At 36.0% G+C, this 21,044-nt stretch overlaps 1 protein-coding gene across 3 annotated transcripts in view; it reads right to left on the reverse strand.

Annotated features, from left to right (window-relative positions):
* Gtdc1 (glycosyltransferase like domain containing 1) overlaps positions 1-21,044 on the reverse strand; it is a 352,841-nt gene that overhangs the window by 292,096 nt on the left and 39,701 nt on the right. The window contains exon 1 of one of the 3 annotated variants that reach the window (XM_028752203.1): positions 2,721-2,785. The exons of the other annotated variants lie outside the window; for them this stretch is intronic. The gene's annotated coding sequence lies outside the window, so the exon portion shown is untranslated. Of the gene's footprint in view, positions 1-2,720; positions 2,786-21,044 lie in introns of those variants that run through there. 3 annotated transcript variants of the gene reach the window in all.

The following is a 21,044-nucleotide window of genomic DNA, read 5'->3' on the forward strand; positions in this document are numbered from 1 at the left end:
AGCTGAGCATACAGACAACCAGAAAACAGAGGAAGATGGAGGCGCGCATTCATTCAGCTCTAGCTCTTTTCATGAAGTCCAGGACTGCAGCACACAGACTGATGCCACTCAGATTCAGGGTGAGTCTAGATCATTCCTCACACACATCTCCATGAGGATCTTAGATTCTATCAAGAAGACAATGATGATTCACCATCATAAAATGTGTGTGGTCATACAAGCCTATAATCTCAACACTTAGTACTTACAGCAGTTGGATCAAAAGTTCAAGACTAGCCTCAGGTACACATGGAGTTCAAGGCCAGCCTAGGCTAAACAAAACCCTTAATCAAAGAAGAAAGAGTAGCGGGGAAACAGAACAGGAGCAGGAATAGAGAGGCAATCACAAGAAGAAATTATCACATTCTACAGCTTCAATTTTGGGTGGCAACTCAGTAAGAGATAGTGTACACGATTGTGGGAGTCATGAGAAGTGTGACAATAGTAAAAATAAAAAACTTCAGAATATGAATTGCCTAAAAATAATTCAAATCAGGAATCTGAGATCTTTCAGCAGTGTTTGCTCATGTGGTACCATACGATGCCACTAGAGTCTTTCTGCAGAGCACACTGCACACACCTTTACACTGCACATGGCATCAAGCAGCCCAACGCCACTGCTTGGCTTAGATTCAGTTACGTATATTACAAATAGCAGTATTTTTATTGTACATACAATTTCCTATGCTTATAGACACTGGCTTAATTATGGAAAAAATATTTTTAATTTTTTGTCACTCCTTACATGTTTAACTATTAAAGTGCCATATCTTTGGATTGCATTGTTAGGATACTCAATTTTAAAATGACTATCTTAGTTGCTAAGTTCAGTTTTACCAAGTCATTAAACAAACTGGACTGGGTTAAGACAGATTTCCAATGACTTCCTTAAGTGATCTTAAAACATGTCTCTTGCCATTGGTACTACACATGAATGTGAAGCAGCAATTTGGCACTGATGAGTACAAAATCAAAATATTCATCAACCCATGTACCTGAGTACACATAAAACTTTCCTGGGCAAAAGGGGTCTCAAGAAGAGAAAGTTTAAGAAGCCCTGCTCAATGGTGTACTATGCCAGTAAGTTAGGATGGTTGGCATTTTAGCTATATTGGATGTATTTTCAACTCAAAAGGAACTTATTGAGAAATACTTCATCTTAATCATCATGAGCTAAATGTAGTATGTCTGGGCTTCTAAAGAACATCTCCCAAATTAGTAAGATAAAAAAATAATCTTGCACAAGTTTGTTAAAGCCCACAAGGCCTCAATCCTATACACTTGAGAGGTACTCTACTCAAGGGACGAGTATTGCACTTGATTTTCCAGAATCAAGTGGTCAACCCTGAAAACATATATACAATTAACATTACACGGACTGAACAGGTTATATTCAGAAATATGCATTTATATACATAAATGGATGTACTAACAATTAGTGAAATAGAGAGGCTATGATTTAAAAGAAGAATGAAGATAGGTATATGAGAGTGTTTGAAGGAAAGAAAGGGAGAGAAATCATAGGTAGATTATCGTCTTAAATTTTTCTAATAAATAAACAAAAATAGAGTATCCACTGGCTAGTTTTGAAAAGAATAATAATCCTATAAAAGAAATGTATGTTCTCACATTGTTTTCATAGTCACTGTGTATAGTGTGTGTGTATATGTGTCTGTGTCTCTTTGTGTCTCTGTCTCTGTCTCTCTCTCTCTCTCTCTCTCTGTGTCTGTGTGTGTGTGTGTCTGTCTGTCTGACTGTCTGTCTGCCAGTCTCAGTGCACCTGTGGAGGTCAGAAGACTATATACAGGAGTTGGTTCCAGGACACTGAACTCAATTCTATCCCATAGATCAGATGGCAGCAGTAGGAAATATCAAAGAAAGATATCAAAAAATGCAAATGGAAGACTAAGAAGAGAAAAGTTGAAGACTAGAAAACTACATTACAGTCATAAAGGAGGCAACAAAAGAAGAAAAGACACAAAATGAGAAGGAAAAAAGAAAAGATGTATAAGAGATGAGATGGTACAGTAGGAGGGATAATATAAACTTGACATTTTCATACTGAGAATTGAATCCAGAGCTTTGAACATGCTAAGCATATCCTTGCACAATAAAACAGAATAAAACAGAAAATGGATGAAAGATGAAAACAGAAGAAATGTTTTCTTTGAAGAGGGATACTCTTAAAGGACTATCTTCTACAATACAAGATTCAAAACAATTAAGACTAAGCCACATTGAGGTTAAGGGAGTTAAGAGAAAGTGAAAATAATGTAGGTATCCAGGAAGGAAAAAAATTTGGTGTTATATTTTCCTAATGCAGCAGCAATCACTACCCAGACATGGTAGGGAAATGTATTCATCATGTATTCAGAAAAGATAGAATCTAGTTATTAAACAGCCAGTCAGATTAGGTACAGGCTCAAAGTAATCTACAACGCCTCTTTTTTAAATTTTTTATTGATTTTTTGTAGTTGCAAATCATGCACCCAAGTCCTGTTCATTTCCTCATTCCCTCATATCCACCCTTTGTTCTTTCAATCACTCCACTAAAATAAAAAATACACAAACAAAAATAATTGTACTGTGAAAAACGTAGTGCATCACAGTGTATCCTACAGTATACCCCTCTGCCCACCCACTGGAAATAAACTGAAAATCACAAAGAATCATATACATACCTAACTAACCATTTCCAAGAATATGCATGGTCTACTTATGAGAAGGGCTCAGTTCCAGAAGGTCCAGCACATCAGGTATCTGAAAGGTGTAAACTGAAAAACCAAACACTGAACAGGGATGACTCAACCAAAGAAAGGTCAGTCACTTACATCAACAGTAGCCACACAAGTGTCACTTTGCATAGCATTGTAAAACATGCCTTTAATGGTCATAACACAATGTACAGCTTATAGTTTGTGACTTCATTCTTTTGTACATACAGTATTTCTTCTCCTGGAATGCCCTCCACCTACTCTTCTCAAACTTTAGACCTGCCCCCACCTCCTCCTTTAAGGCTACAGCTTAAATGTCAATTACTCTGCCCTATCTTTTCCAATCATTCAGGTAAAATTAATCATATCCTGAGTGTTGCCATAGCTATTTGTATACACCTACCCAAATACTCTGAATAAGAGTGGGGAAAGTCATTTGGCCCCTCCCATAAACTGTTTACCTCTCAATCAAGCCTATTTATTCACCTACATCAACTCCTTCAAACCATGCTATATGCTCTAGGGAGTCACGAAGACGGAATGAGATAAAGAGATGGCTGGGCATGAGTAAGGAAACTGAAGTGAAGTAATTCATTAAAGGGCAAAAACACCCTAAATTAAGAAAAGAAGTCTAGAAAAGGCTGTGTGGGATGGAAACAAGATCAAAAACAATGAGCTCACTGTGGAGAGTTAGTAAAGGAAAAGTACTGAGGGTCCTAAGAAGATAATAAAGGCAAAGGAAACTACACTCAGTTCTTAGAAGAGTAACACAAAAATTTGATAAGAGACAGACTATGGTTGTAAAGTAACCATAGCTAACAATCAGGTTTGAATATGCACTTGAATTCTTTTCTACAAAGTGTTCTTACCTATAGAAATAGCTCAGGAGTAGTTTGAGAAATAAATGGTATCAGATGCAAATGTCTTCAACACAGTAACGATCTACAGCAGCTATTTCTATGATTGGCCTTAGTAACATAAACCTAGACATATCAGATGAGTTAAAGAAGAAAAGAAGCTGGAGTGTTTGTTAATACATTGTTCTCTTGTTTGGCCCTATGCACAGTACAGTCTCATAATCATCTCACTCTGGCTTTCATAATGGCTCTCCTGTTAACCAAGCAAGTCAATTCTAACAAGTCACTTCTCTCAAAACTTATTTCCTGACCTACAGAGTAGGAAAATAAACTCAATTCTTCCTATTTGATGAATATATTGTTCCAATTATTTTAAATAGAAAACAATGAAGATATTTCAAAAATAATTTAAGTAATCAAAGGAAATAAAGAACACAAGATAACTTCTAAGAAATATTTCCATAAAAAGATTCCAGGACATTATGATCTAAAGAGATGGTTCGGCATTTAAGAGTAGCATCTATTCCTGTCGAGGACTCCCAGAATCAAATGGCAGCTACCAACCATACCTCCAGTTTCAGGGGATCCGATTTTTCTCTTCTAGCCTCTGCATAGATATATTTAGTATCCAAATATACATGCAGGCAAAACAATCAGATAGATAGATAGATAGATAGATAGATAGATAGATAGATAGATAGATAGATACAAGACAAGAGAAGATAGATATAATCTAGTAAATAGAAATATTTAGGGGCATCAAAAACACTGAGGAAGACACCGTAATTAAGAAAATAAATAAAATAGCATGAAAATATTAACAGCGGTCTTCTAAAAAGTGAGCACCAGATTCAAAGGATAAGAGCATCTAAAGATTTGGGGAATGAAAAGACATCTCTCTAAAACAGATGGAAATATAAACCAGAGTCTGGATTACAAGCAAGGATATAAACTGAAGTTCTGGAAATGGACAGTCATATCCATCCATCAGTATAAGAGTTAGAAAATAATTGATGATTTGTCTATGATTCAAAAGCAAAGGAAGAACTAAAGTTCTAAGATTCAAAATTCATGAGGTGCCTAACAAAAGGAAAAAGACAAAAACTTTCCAAATACCTAAGAGACAGGCATTACAGGAAATAGAGTGGGTAGTAGAGTTCAAAGTAAAAACCTGAAGGAAAATGCTAGTATAAATGAAAATCCAAAGCCATGTGGTGTTAGTATGTCAGGGAAATTGAGACTGAGAGGAACAAAACAGAAAAACTCTATATTTGCCTAGAGAGTGGTCAACAGTAGTAATCTTCAAGAACATGGTTCCAGTTCAAAGGTAGACCACAGTCAGATTGCAAGGACTTAAATCCTAATTCTATGATCCTAACAAAAAGCAGTTCATACTAAAACGAGGGGTGAAATCCACAGATAAGAGGCAGACACACTTAATAACTGAAAGACAAGCTTTATTTCAAGAAAAGCTTCTTAGGATTTTTAACCCTTCGCTGGAAAAGGGGGATTCTAGGTTTTAAAAATCTGCAAAAAAAAAAAAAAAAAAAAAAACCACCTACACATAAGTAGCATAATGGAAGTTAATTCTTCTGCAACTGAAAAGGGGATGGAGAACATGGCGAGAGATACAAGTTAACCACAACAGTGAGCTAAATTTTTTATTACAATTAACTTTTTATTACAATTTAGTTTATTACAGGAACTAAATAGGGCATTTTATTTCTAGTATTAAAGCAATGTGAATAGAACATCTGCACTTTCAAAAACATTTGCTGAAACCTAATCACATATAATGGTGGTATTTGTAAAGGAAAGAAAGCTCTGGGAAGTATCAGGTCCTGGTGCCTTTTTTTTTTTTTTTTTTTTTTTTTTTGGTTTTTCGAGACAGGGTTTCTCTGTGTAGCCCTGGCTGTCCTGGAACTCACTCTGTAGACCAGGTTGGCCTCGAACTCTCGAACTCAGAAATCCGCCTGCCTCTGCCTCCCAAGTGCTGGGATTAAAGGCATGCGCCACCACCGCCCGGCTATGCTTAGGAATTTATTCCTGGTGCCTTTATAAAAGAAGCACAACAAAGTTTGCTTCCTGCCTGGTCTTTGCTATCTGAGAGGAAAAGAAGGCAATCACAAACCACAAACTGTCCAGCATCTTAATTCTGGGTTATGCAACCTACAAAACTTTGGCAAATATGTGTCATTTAAATAAGCACCCAAGTGATAAGTATATTTGTTATAGAAGTCTCAATTACTTAAGACAAATAGACACGTCATGAAACCTTTGGTGTGAGCTAATTAATTATATATTACTATAAAGAGTAGCTAACAAACATTATGTTCTTTTCTAATATCCACAATTTCTTAATTCTTGTGTATATTCAAATAGGACATTGTTCTAGTTCTGTTTCTTTTGCTGTGACAGATACCACACCCAAAAGCAGGACTTACTAAGCTTATGGATTATAGTCCTTCATAGAGGAAAGCTAAGATAAGAACTCGCAGGAGCTTGAAGGAAAAAAGATTCAGGAATGCTGCCTACTGGCTTACTGCCAGGCTCACCTTCAGTTCCTTTCTTATACTACCAAGGCCCACCTGCCTAAGGATGATGCTGTCTATGGTGGACAAGGTTAGATATCACAGACACAGATATAAGTAATATATAACAAGTAACATTTACCTAAGTATTCACATTACTTTCTTCTTGGGGGGTTTTGTTTAATTGACCTGAGAGGTTGCATTTTGTTAAGGGGCCCTAATTTCAAATCAGCTATATGTTCAAATTTGGCCCCTACCCCCAAGTGTTAGGATTATAGGTTTGTGCCATCATACCTGGCTAGTTACTTTTAATTAAGCTTAAAATAAAGCCCTAAGAGATGACACAGAAAACACCTAAGAGATGACACAGAAAACACAGTGGAAAAACAGTAAGCTTCCTCTAGGGTTCTTAAGATGCCTAGGTAAAAGCTTGATTGAGGCAGATCTTTAAATGCAAAGGGGAAAAAGGTTCTGTCTGTTCATTAATCACAGGGACTTTAACCCTCATTTCACAAATATGAGTCATATAAATATGGCTTGTTTTATTTTCACATTGTAAAATGTACCATACTAATAAATATATAGAGTATAAACCAAAAATTAGATCAAGTAGAAGTCTTCTTAGCCTTTAAATCTATAGTCAAAGCACCAATTATAATAAACTGATTAATTTAGAGTTGCCTCATTTTTTTTATTACCAAGCAATAGAATCACAACAAGATAACCAACTAACATATACTGTGGGTGAAAAAAAATCCAAATTCCCTGATTTTGAAGATGTCCAGTAATAAAAAAACATTATGCCAAGAAGGGATCCTTGGTTTCTTTCAGTCCCAGCCTTACCCATGGAAGAATCATTTAATTACGAAGCTACTTAATTTCTTCATTTAGTAGAGAGAGATCTCACCTACCTAAACTACTTGTACACCTGTTGCAATAAAATGAGACATTATATGTAAAAATAGGAGTAATTACTTATAAAACACTGAAACTATACAGAGAGTGAGCTTCTCAAATACAAGGTAAAAATTCAATATTAATTCTATACAACAGAGGGGTCTCTTTGTTGTTGTATCTTGAGTGAGAAGAGCATGAGGCCCACACCTGTCCTGGAATTCATAATCCTCCTGCCTCTGGTTCTCAAGTGCCAGGATTACCAGCATATGTCAGCACATCTGACATGTATGGATATTTTACTTAACCTATATTTTATCTTTAAGCTTAACATATTTTAATATTATGATACCAGTTTTATTATTTAAATAATGCTCTACAAATTTAATGGACTGACATGACTGTAAATATAGTCAAATATTTACCATCTACTTGGTTACAACTATTTTCTCTAATGTCTACACAAGAAAAATAATAGCAGTTAAATTCAAATCTGATAAAACATACTTATCAATTTAAATATTTGGTAGGAAATGGGGGTTAGATAAATAAGTTGAATAAATATTATTTATGTATCTCTTTTATTAGAATTCACTCTAAGGTTGAATTAAATATTTTCTTATATGTAAAATCACCCTCTCCATTCTACAAATCATTGTTTCCAAGTGAAACTCTCCAACCGTATGGATTTTTTTCCTTAGAACAGTTACATAGTCCAACTTAATTTCCACAGAAAGATTGACGGTACCACTTTCAAAAAGGTAGTTTTGATTATTGTATACAAAGTAATTTCATGGAAAAGCTCTTAGACAAACTTATTTCCATCAAATGCAATACTAGTCACAAATATTTGAAAAGCATTTGCTGTTTGACTATTTACATGATAGAAACAAGTACATAATACATGTTGCTTTTTGTTTTGGTTTGGTTTCTGGTTTTCTGAGACAGTTTGTCTGTGTAGCCCTGGCTGGCCTGGAATTCACTCTTGTAGACTAGGATGGCCTTGAATTCAGAGATCTGTCCATCTCTCCTCCTAAGTGCTAGGATTAAAGGTGTGTGCCACCACTGCCAGGCCCATGTTGCTTTCTGAATCACTATTACCTGAGTACCAAGAACTTGTGCTTACTGATATTATTCTATCAATTTATAGAGAAGTTCACTGTCATTTGGGGATTATGATGGTTAATCTGAACATCAAATTAACTTGATTATAGTACAGTATGTATGAGCAGAACAATTCCAGAAAGGATTAAATGAAGGGAAGACCAGCCCAGAGTATAAAGATACTATCCAATGTCAAGGGGCTTCAAAACAAGACAAGACAGGAAAAAGAAGTCTAGGCTAAATACTCAAAATCTCCTCCTTCTGTTTCCTGATTAGCCACAAATTGATCAGCTGTAGTTAGACATATGTTCTTATCACTGCTATATCCTGCCCAAGAACACAGACCCAAACAACCATGAGGCAAACTTCCTGAAACCATGAGCCAAAATAAGTAATTTCTCATTTTAATTCTTTCTCGGTATTCTGGTCACAACAATTCAAAAGTTAATACAGTCCAATGGTTGGATGTAAGTCTGCATCTCAGACACTGAGCCACCAGCCAAGCAGCATACATGAGCTGGTCCAAGCCCCACCCCCCATATATATATATATACATAGATAGATAGATAGATAGATAGATAGATAGATAGATAGATAGATATAGATAGATAGAGATAGAGATGTATAGATGTATAGATGTATAGATGTATAGATGTATAGATATATAGATATATAGATATATAGATATATAGATATATATCAGAGGACTGTCTAGTCTGGCCTCAGTGGGAAAAGACATGCCTAATCTTCGAGAGACTTGAGGCCCCAAGGAGTAGGGAGGCCTGGGGGCATCCTTTGAGAGATGGGGAGGAGGAATGAGATGAGGAACTGTGGGAGGGGGAACTGGGAGTTAGGCAATGGGTAGACTATAAAAAATAAAAGTAATTATTTTAAAAAGAAAATACAGAGAAAAAAGATTTGAAAATGAAAGAACATGGTAGTCAATAGACACATATCATAGCCACATTAATGCAAACCTGTGAAGTTAGAAGATGGTAACATAAGCTAAAAATAACCAAGTTAGTAGCATATTAGTATGCTAAATTACTTACCATAAGGTAATTGAACACAAAGCTCTTCAGAACTTTTACAATGCTTAAAAGTTAAGCTCAACTCAAAATATTTTTTTCTGTAATAGAGATCTTACTTCCTATCCACATTGCTGTATTGACAGTTTCTTTTTCACTTCTTCAAGCTGTCTTCTTCCTTCTTCCATTCAGAAAGTATTAGCAGAGACAGATTTGTTCTCAATACCCACCCAATCCCACTCTAGTATGTCAAATAGCATGGCTGGAAAACTAAAAGTGTACTTTAGCTAGTACCTTTAGCTAGTACCCTTACAACTTAGGATCTGCATGTTACCTATGTTTCACAAACTGAAACAATCCTAAAAGACAAAAGGGAGAAAAACAAGGAAGAAGGAGCCAAGCAGATCTATCGATGATGGTGAATTAAGGAATGATTCCTGTGGGGCCAGCAACAAAAGCCCAAGCTCCTCATTGCTCAGCTTCCAAACTAAAGTGGTCTAGTTCAGAGAACTGTTCTGGTTCTAAGTGTAGTTCTAAGACCTGGTCTATTCCTTCTGGTCCCTCAATGATTACATAAGCTGTCTCTCTTTAATAAAGTCCCTTCTGCTTAAACTAGCTCTCATGTTTCTACTGTCTACCACTGAGAATTTTTTGCTGTATATGGGCAAATACACAAAAATACAAGTGAATTTCCAAATACTACATCAAAGACTGAAAAGCATCACAGATATAGCACAACATGAACATACCTAATACCATTGAGCTGTATATTCATAGCTAAAATAATATTTTATGTGTATTTTATCATAGTAAAAAATACGATTTTCATAAACACATTAAAAAGTCTATAAATATAGACCTTAGACTCACAAACTGAAATAAACCTTGCTCTTTTTCCAGTGGTACCACTTAAGTAAGATGCTTACTTTCTTGGTTTACTAGTATAAATAGTAAAAGGAAAGTCAGGACTAAAAGATAGATTGTCCTGGTTGGTTTTGTGTCAACTTGACACAAGCCAGAGTTATCTAAAAAGAGCAAGCCTTAGTTGAGAAAATAACTAAGTCCAATTGATCTATGGGAAGTCTGCAGAGGCATTTTCTTGATTAATGATTCATGTGGGAAGGCCCAGCTCACTCTAGCTAATGACAATCCTAGGGCTGATGATCCTGGATGGTGTAAGAAACTTGAGCAAGGCATGGGGAGCAATCCTGCTGTAAAAGCATTCCTCCAAGGTTTCAACTTCAGTTCCTGCCTCCAAGTTCCTTAAACCACTTTCTTCACATTGTTTTATAAACCACCATTTTCCTATGGGCCAAGTCTGTCTCCTCTATCCGGAGGCAACCCTTTATTTCCTTTGGGAACAAATACTCCTTCATTCTGTCCCTTGTCTCCCTCATCCTCTATCTCCTGTCTTTCTTTTATTCCCTACCCTTTATCCCTCTGGAGCAAATAAATTTCCTTTATGCTGAGAACTTGATCTTGAAGGTCCTAAGCAGATACCGATCCTTTTATATGGTATGTATTCCCTTAAATGTAGATATTAGCTTTTAAGTCTTCCATAACTAGGTGTTGTATGATAAAACTTTTCTTAGCAAGATGCAACACATATGCCTACTCCCATAAGATAGGGAACCCAAGTACAGATACCACCAAAGTCCAACTTGTTGAGTCCTGAGTTTTAATGGGGTCACTTATATTTTACTTATAGGAGCAAATACGACTCACAGACCACCCAGCATAGGTGAAAGCTCACAAATATAGCAACCTGGAGCATATTAAACAGCCTGCAGGCAGCTCAAGAGGTTGCAGAATGTTCTTTCCAGGTACCTCAATTGGTCTAAAACTCTTCCAAGCAGCTCAGCTGGTTTCTGCTTCTTCCAGGCAGCTGGCTCCGCCTGGTCTCAGTCTTCTTTGCAGCACATCTTTTCTAAGTCTTCTGTGCAGCTCAGTTCCACTAGTCTCGGAGGAATTCAAATTTTATTGCCTAATGAATATGATCAGTTTGGGAGACTTCCTGAAGTTATTTTGAGGTGTTTACCTTTCTGCTTAAGGACCTTCCCTGCAGGATAGTATGGTTCAATCTCTAAGGAAACTGGTACCCAACAGTGAGTTACACAGTGAAGTGCTATAGCACTTCAATACAATTCTTCATGTTGTGGTGACCCCAACCATAATAAAACTCTTTTCAATGTTTCTTCATACTTGTAATTTTGCTGCTGTTATGAACCACAATGTAAATACCTGTGTTTTCTTATGATCTTAAGTTACCCTGTGAAAATGCCATTAGACTCCCCAAAGAGCCACGACCCACAGGTTGAGAACATCTGGTATAGAGTAAGGGACTGGGGAAGGAAGAATCTTCCTAGGAAGGGGAAGTAAAAGAAAATTATACAAGGAGGGGAGAATCTGGTAAGGAATGATGAAATGGGGGTAAAATAAGATAAAGAAGGGAATATTGGAAAAGAAAGCTAAAACTAGGAGCTATTTAAGAGGTCATATCAAAATCTTATAGCAGAAGCTTCTTAAAATATATACATATATACATATACATGCATATACATGCATATACATACATATACATGTATATATACATATACATGTATATATATGAAACCTAATAGAATGACCAAATAACAGTGCCCCAACTAGACACCTCTAGTTTCCTTTCACAAAGAGAAATCTCCAGTGCCAATAATGGGTTACATCTAATCAAGCTGTTGGCCAAAGATGCCACATGGAAATCCTCAAACAACCCAGGCTATTGCCAAGGCTATTCATTGCTCTCCACAAACTGATGGCAGGGCCTATTGCTAAAGACAAAACCTAGATAATTTTCTGAACACATAGAAGTCCAACTGATGCCTAACTAGACCCTTCATTGACTACTGTTCATGTACAGGGAGGTACTATACATGCTACCCAAAGAGAAAGGTAAACAGCAGCTACAAACCTTTAGATCTACAACAATATCTTGAATCCAAGATACACTGCTGTCATAGTGGCACAAGAGATGTGGCAGTAACCACCCACTATTTGGTTGTAATTAAAGCCCTTCATAGTCTGGAACCAATGACAAACACCACCCAGGTGGCCAAGAACCCGAGACTATATAGATCATGAACCCTGGGGAAAATCAAGTGCTATTGTTCTTCTAAAGGAATGCAGGAATAAAATGACTCCTAATGACATTCTGCTATACTAATAGTTCAGGGTCTTCTTCAGCCATCTTCAGAGACCCTTCCTTCTGTAGGAAATGGAAACTAACACAGACACTCACAACTGGACAATGTACAGAGAGTAAGAGACCTTACAACATTCAACTCTAAATGAGATGTCTCCATCAAACCCTTCCTTTCAGAGCTCCAGCAACTCTGCAAGTAGTAGAAAAGAATGTTAAGTGCATGGGAATGGAGGACACCAAGGAAGTATGTCCTCCTAGACACATGAGAACCGATGCACATATGAACTCACAGAGACTGAAGGAGCATGCATGGAACCTACACAACTCTAAGCCAGATGGGGTCCTCTCCAGGGGAAGTAGACACAAGTCCCTATCCTAACCCAGAAGCTATCTCCACTTGATAATCACTCAAAAGGAAAACTTCACTTTCTCCAATGGAGTATCATTGGGTATACAAACCACATTTAAGGCAGGCTGCATGCTCAACTCCTGGTTATGCTCATCACCTATGGCCAATACAAAATGAACTCAATTTTTGAAGATTTTCTGGGCTTTTTTTTTTAACCTTACAGATCTTTTCCTTATATGTTCTTTTATTTTGTTTTTATGGGTTTTCAGTGTGTGTGAACATGTATGTCTCAGCATTCTGTATGTGTTTCTTGTACTTTTTCCTCTGACTTTTTTTTTCCTGTTTCTTTGTTGTCCTGATTTGGTTGCTTTCATTTTATCTCATGTTTTTGTAGATGCCTGTTTGTATTCTAATAAAAGAAGAAAAAGAAACGTTAGGTGGGAAAATGGGAGAGATCTGGAAAGAGCTAGAGAAGAGAGAACTGTAATCATAATATATTATTTTTAAAAAATCTATTTTTAATCAATAGTAAATGAACAAAAGCTTAGTGAATGTCACCCTAGTATGTTTGTTTCCCTGGTTTGGACTATTATATTTCTGTGAAAGTGAATTCCCTATCAAGAAACTTCATTTCATTCTTGTGTCTCTTTGTGCAGTATAGGAATACTTTTCTCACTTTCAAATTAAAATATGTGACTCAGAGGGCAGTTCACTAATGCACCCAGAAGCATTACAAGAAAGTAACTAAGACACTTAAAATTCTATTTACATGATTTATCCCAAATAATGTATGTAGTCACTTGCACTAGTTATATGTTCATAACATAAATGGATTAAAATGTGCAATAAACCAGACATGTCTAAAACAAAAAATGGCTTACTTAAATTATATGACTGCAACACACACACAAAAATTAAGACTCTTTAAAATATGTTTTATAGAGAACATGAATTTTACTAAAACTTAGATCTTATCAATTTCAAATGATAAATTTTGTCACTTTATTAAATTTTAAAACAATAATTTTCACAAATCATCAAAGATTTGTATTCCAAAAACACTCGAACAAATGATTATATACATCTTCAAAATGGAGCCAAATTCTGAAGACCAGTGAAAATTTTCAATATTACTTTATAAAAACTAATAAAACTTTATTGTATCTTCCAGGCTGTACTATATTTGTTACTCTTAAATAATAAAAGAATAAACAAGTCATATATAAAAGGAATAAGCAAAGAGTTAAATACAGTATTAAGATACAAGGTAACATTCTTTTTCTTTGTTTGTTTGTTTGGTTTGGTTTGGTTTTTTGTTTTTGTTTTTCAAGACAGAGTTTCTCTGTGTAGCCCTGGCTGTCCTAGAACTCACTCTGTAGACCAGGCTGGCCTCAAACTCAGAAATCCACCTGGCTCTGCCTCCCAAGTGCTGGGATTAAAGGCGTGCGCCACCACCGCCCGGCACAAAGTGACATTCTGAATGAATAAAAATATGTACATTCTGACTCTTTGTTACACATCCATTTCAGAATATAAGAAAAAAGAAAACTGGCAAATACATAATTATCGAGAGAAAGGTAAACGGCAACTACAAACCTTTAGATCTACAATAGTGAATATGATATCTAGATAGATGATAGATAGATAGATAGATAGAGAGATAGATAGATAGATGGATGGATGGATGGATGGATAGATAGATGATAGATAGATAAATGATAGATAGATAAGAGAGAAAGAAAGAAAGAAAGAAAGAAAGAAAGAAAGAAAGAAAGAAAGAAAGAAAGAGATATAACCAGTTAAAAGCAAATGAGACTACAATGAGCTGCAAAGCTCTTTGAGAAATATGCACTATTATATATGCACACGTATGCCTACCCTCTCATAAAGGTGGACTAAAGCGTATTACATGGGTTCCAAATATCGAGATCATACTAATCATTCATCTCTCCTTAATAAAGCTCTACAAACAACAACAAGCTAGAACATAACTTTACACACTCTACTTTCCCTTGTATCTATGAAAGGTAAACATTTCAAACTGGAATAGAAAAGGACAATACTGCTGCCTAATAGTTAATTTTCTATCTATATGCAATAGCAAAGATTGCTTACACACAAACTGATTGAACATTTGTCTCTTTTGATACTTTATTCCCTAACAGAGTTTGAACTGAACATTAAGAATTACTTAATTGGGCCAACAGAGTATTTCAGCAAGTGAAGGTATTTGCCACCAAACCTAACAACCTGAATTCAATGCCCAGGACTCACACAGTGGAAAGAAAGAACTCCCTGAGATTATCTTACGACTTCCAGCTGCCTGTCATGGACACGCACACTTAGAAAATAAATAAAAATATAATTTAAACCACAAAAAAACAAATAGCAACTATGCTAGGAATGTAGCTCAGAGCACTTGTGTAGCTTATGCAAAACCCAAGATTACAGACGTATATTCCAATACTACATAAATGATAGGTAAGTAGGTAGGTAGACAGACAGATGGACGCGGACAAACAGACAGGGAATAAAACAACTATAACCAGCTTCAACACGCCTAAATTCTATTGTTTCATCTATTATAATGGACTGTATGATAGTCCTGTTTTGCATCATGAACTTCTTTGAGAGTCAGCTTGACTATGCTTTCTTCCACAGAAATTCCAAATGAGTAAGTATATATTTTACATACCAATGGACATGTTTTATTTTACAAGCTTTTTTAATGTCTGATGAACATGGTTTACCTGAGGTCTTGCTTTCTCAGAGTCACTGAAAGTATTTTGAGAATATGCTTATACACTAGTTTCTATTATTTATTGTCAAGAAACATGTCTTTCCAATGCTTTATCATATAAATTTGCTTACAAATACAATGATTATGTGCATTATACTGTATTATTTTATTTTCTTAATTCCATTGGAAAGAAATGTCCTTACAAGGACAACTTTATCAGAAACCTTTCTATAATTCTAGAAAGTAGTATAAGATCTAATGCAAAGAAGGGACCTATTCATTATACCTATTCATTAAGTACTTACCAATCAAACAAAGCCATGACTGACAGTCCCAGAAGTGAAACAATGAATGAATACATGCAGACTAGAGGAAACCTGTTTCATTCTACTATGCATCTTCTCTCACATGTATTTGGAATTATTTCTGATTGTGGAGAGGGGAGACTCTTTGGAAAAGACACTTGGTGCTATTTACCAGTCAACAGATAGAAATTTAAAAACATATTGTACTTGCTCAGTTTTGCCACAAACTACAAGTACTGCTGAAGAGAATGTAAACATTTAACTTTACTCAATAAAGAAATCTTAATAGATTAAGGACACCTAGAAATTAATCCATTTCTAAGAAAGAAAGCAAAGGCTTTGTAATTCAAGCATCTGGGCAATCATAAGAGATTACTATTTAAAGGACTAAAGTATCAAATGAGAAAAATAAAAATGAGTTCTACAGGACCTTTAAATCTTTTAAATAAGCAAAAACAACGTGTTTACAACTGGTAAATCAACATCTAAAACTATGTCCAAGTCTATGTAAAGTAACTACTGATTTCTTTCTATTTTTCCTACCTCAGGCCTGGGGATGGAATGTACTAGGCATGTGCTCTACCACTAACCAGCAGGTTAAGCAAGTACTCCTCCATTAAGGTACACAGTCTTACCTCTGATTTTTTTTTCTTATAAACCACCTGAAAAAAATGACCACCAACTTCCTTGAATGCCTCAAATTTCAAGCTTTCACTCACTGTTGCTTCGCTTCTTCCTGTCATGTGGCCTTCATATATGTGCCCTTATTAGAACTCTTCAGACAGCATATAAAGCCTAAACTTCTTCAGAAAAGTCTTTTCTTACTTGATGATAATCAAATTCTTTTCCATAACCATACTTCTTTCCTAGAAAGCAGAGTTCCCATAATTTTACTTACCATGAAACTATAAAATGGCTATCACAGTGCTTGGTATGCCATCAGTGCTCAATAAAAATTTGTTGAATGGATGGATGAAAACAGCATTCCCCATGAGCCTAGCGTTTTCATAAATTATGACTTCAAGTGAATACAAGTCAACTTTTCAAAATTATAGCCAAGCTATTTCTTTATCAGAGGTGATTAAACCATATCCCTAGAGGCAGAGGACAATAAGAAAATACTCAGCCAGCTTTTGTGGCAGTATTTTTATACTCGTTTTATTATGAAAACACAGCATATTTTCAGTAAGTTTTAGTTTGAGCTTCACAATACACAGAAAAAAATTGTTTTCCAGAATCCCTTTTTGATTCTGACCAAGCCAAATGATTCTCAAGTCAAAATGTGGGTTATTAAACTGAGAGGATGTATTACTTGAATATAAAGTTTAATTAGCATGTTTAGGTAATAAGGAAGAGAGCTTCCAGATAGATGGACAAGCACCCAGTCATACAAAATATTTCCAAATGTGTCTTTAAAGAAAGATATGAAAATGCCCAAGATAGAGATAATTTGTGTTGCTAAGAAACATTAAAATTGATAAGCAAATTGTCTTTCATTCAAAGGCCAAGAAAAACCATCTCATTTATTAATGCAATTCTTTTTTATGATTATTCAATCATAAAACCTTTGTAAAGTATATAGAACCTAAATGGCAGAACTCAGCAGTGAAGTACAGTTTCAGGTACCATTACAAATAGCATTTTATTGCTATCTACCAGATGAGAGTTTGGTCAGACATGATGGTGAACACCAATAACTCAATACTCAGAGACTGAGAGAAGATTCTGAGTGTAAAGGTACATTCAGCTACATAATGAGTCACTATCTCAAAAGAAGAAAAGTTGAGGAAAAAATGTTTTGGGGAACCAACTATGTATAATAAAAATATACCTTTAATTATGAAAAGGTACAAAAATTTGAATTGTAATAAATCTATTACTATCAGTAACATATATATTTCAAAATCCAAATGAAACTTCTAAAGAAATTGAACTGTATTATAGTAGAGTCCTATTTTATTTTTATCTTTGTTTAACCATTCATAAGGCTGGAAAGATAGATCAGCAATGAAGAATACATTGCTCTTCTACAGGACCAAAATTCAGATTCTAGAAACCACATCAGGTGGCTCACAAATGCCTGTAACTCCAACTCCAGGGAACTCAATTCTGGCCTCCACAGACACTGCACATCACATACATAGACATATACATAATAAAATTAAATAGATAAATAAATAAAAACAAATCTTATACAAATCATTCATGCCATTTTACCCAGATTCTCCTGTCTTGTAAGACCAAGTTAGAATGGTAACATGAGCCCTGTACCACCATGTGAAATCAATACCTCAGGCTCAATCATAACTTTCAAAGTATTCAACTTTATTTTGGACCCAACATCAACTGTCTCCCAGACTTCACATTTTACCCACAGGACCCTCACCATGATTAGTGCCAACCATGAACTGTGTGTCTCTTTCACATCAGAGACAAACATCATCTTTGGTAAAGATGAACAGAGGCCTTCAAAGCGAATAATGAACTCCAAAAAAATGACTGATTTTTAATAAAATTAATAAAAGTTATCATGAGTGGTCTGCATATAGAAAAAGACTATTAAGCTCTATATGTCAAATATTTCAAAGGTCAAACAGTTATTAAGGTAAATGTATTTCTTATATTAACACTGTTCTTACTTAGCATTGTTCTCAATCTATAAATTTGAAAACAGATGTAAAAATCCTCAATTTTTTTTTTTTTTTTTTTGGTTTTTTGAGACAGGGTTTCTCTGTATAGTCCTGGCTGTCCTGGAACTCAGTCTGTAGACCAGGCTGGCCTCAAACTCAGAAATCCACCCGTCTCTGCCTCCCAAGTGCTGGGATTAAAGGCGTGCACCACCACTGCCTGGCCCAACTTTTTATAACTACTGAGTTCAAACTGTTACAATAGCAGGGAGGAGAGTCTAGTGACTCACTCTCACACAGGTTCAACAATAATCATCATTCTATCCCCTCTAACCACCAAACTGGCTATATACCTAGCATGTTAACCAAAACAGAAAAATACGGGTTCGAGGCAAAAACATTACTCTAATCTCGTGTTATTAAACATTCAGAGTGATAAAACAACCTCATTCCCCAAAGTAAAAACTCATGTAATTCACATAACTTTCCTAGTCTCTCACAATTTGAGTGAAAATCATATGGTACCTTTTTATAAAATTCAATAGTTTTAAATGATTAATTTTAAAGTAGATAACATGGGGAGATGGAATATGGACAATATGTTATACATTACTGTGCCAATAGCTGCACATAAGGAAAAAAAAGTATTGAATTACAACAGGAGCACACTTTCATTCCTTAATAATATTTCAAAATAAAATGTTATCTTTCAAATGGCTTAACCTCACTCACTCACCATAAGAAGTCTGTATGTACATACATACACACACACACACGCACACGCACACGCACACGCACATACATCTTGAAAAAAGCTAATAACTAAAAAGTTATCCAGAAGCTGGATAGCCCAGAGACTTAGGAAAGAACCAAACACAGTGGCAATAATTAAATAAATCATGAAATGATTCCTAATAATACTCTTCTATACTCATATATTGGTGCCAAGCCCAGTTGCCATCAGAGAGGCTTTACCTAGCAACTAATGAAAACAGATGCAGAGGCCCGCAGTCAAACATTAGGCAGAGCTCAGGAATCCAGCAAAAGAGGGGTAAGAAGGATTGTAGCAGCTAGGGAGTCATGGACATCACAAGAACACCCGTAGAAACCACTAACCTGGGCTCATATGTACTCACAGAAACTGAAATGATATCCAAGGGGCCCTAGGCTCTCCGCACAAATGTTACAGTTGTGTAGCTTAGTCATCTTGTAGGATCAGGGACTGGCTCTGGCTCTTTTGTCTGCTTTTGGGACCCTTTTCCTACGACTGAGCTGCCTTGTCCAGCCTTAATATGAGGAGAGGTTCCTAGTCTTACTGCAACTTGGCATGCCATGTTTGCTTGATATCCAAGGAAGGTCTGCCCTTTCCTGAAGAGAAACAGAGGAGGAGTGGATGGGGAAGAAGGGGAGTTTCAGGGAGAAAGGGGAAATTGCAGTCTGGATGTAACATATATAATTTAAAAAAAACAACAATTAAAAAAAACAAAAACAGAAAAAAAGCTGCCAGATGTTTATTATATTTACTCTCAAAAACACACACACACACACAAAAAAAAAAAACCCAAAAAGCTGGTACTCCAAAATACATTAAATGCTAAGTGTAGGACCTTCCATTTGCTATGAACTGCCCAGAAGCAGCCACTGCCAGTGAAGGAGAAAATAAGGTCCTCCTTTCCTAGGCACAAACTTCCTAGTCACCATCTTAAGTTTTTTTGAGCCACTAGGGTCAAGTTCAGAACACCAAGCATTTAGGATGGTTCTTGTTTAATAGTTGCTTGTAGCAAAATGACCTGGGGCTACATGGACTAGCTAGTACCTAAAACTAGCTCTTCTTCTGTTCTAGTTTTTCTGTCCTTTGACAGTCTGTGTACACTTGCCTGCTATGACACTGTTCTCCCTCAGTTAACAGCTCCCTCCTAATACCTACTCAGCTTTGAAGCCCTAACAGTACACCTCCCTTACTGGTAAGACACTCTTGTCCTTCAGAAATTTATTCTGGCCAAGATGCCTATTCAGCTTCGCATGTTGCAGAGAGAAATGTAATTACTTCTTAAGCTAGGACTATTACCATAGAACACTTCAGCTTTCCTGAGTATGATTCAAACATCCAAACTTTGTTACCCTGGTCACATGATTCTTATAGTATTACAGGTAATACTCCTCATACTAGCATTGATACCATGACTTATTGGAAACTAGGTAAATCGCTAACATTACAGAAGTGCTTACCTAACAAAATGTTTCTCTCTTTTTACATCCTCTGAATAAGTCAAGAAATTCAGAAGTCCCAAAACCAGGGACTAGAAAAGTAGCTCAGTTAGTCTAAAGCCATCCTAGCACCCACAAGCACCTGGGGTGAAAGCCCAGCACCACATGAAGAAGGTATCAGGGGCCTACACTTGTAATGCAAGCACTTAAGGAGAAGAGGCAGGGCTATCAGAAATTGAAGGTAACCCCCAGCTATACAGAGAGATCCTCTCTCAAAAAAATAAAAACTAAAAAGTCACAAAACCTGCTCTTCACGATTACAAATAGATCCAGGCAGGTATCTTTGGTTACAAAAGAATCTGCTAAACACTGGTTCTCCCTCAAAGTTCTAGTTCATCATTCTGTTTTCCAAGGGATTCTATTATTCAATTAGTGTGTGTGTGTGTGTGTGTGTGTGTGTGTGTGTG

This window comes from Grammomys surdaster, unplaced genomic scaffold, assembly GCF_004785775.1.
Source record: "Grammomys surdaster isolate TR1022 unplaced genomic scaffold, NIH_TR_1.0 125888, whole genome shotgun sequence".
NCBI lineage: Eukaryota > Metazoa > Chordata > Mammalia > Rodentia > Muridae > Grammomys > Grammomys surdaster.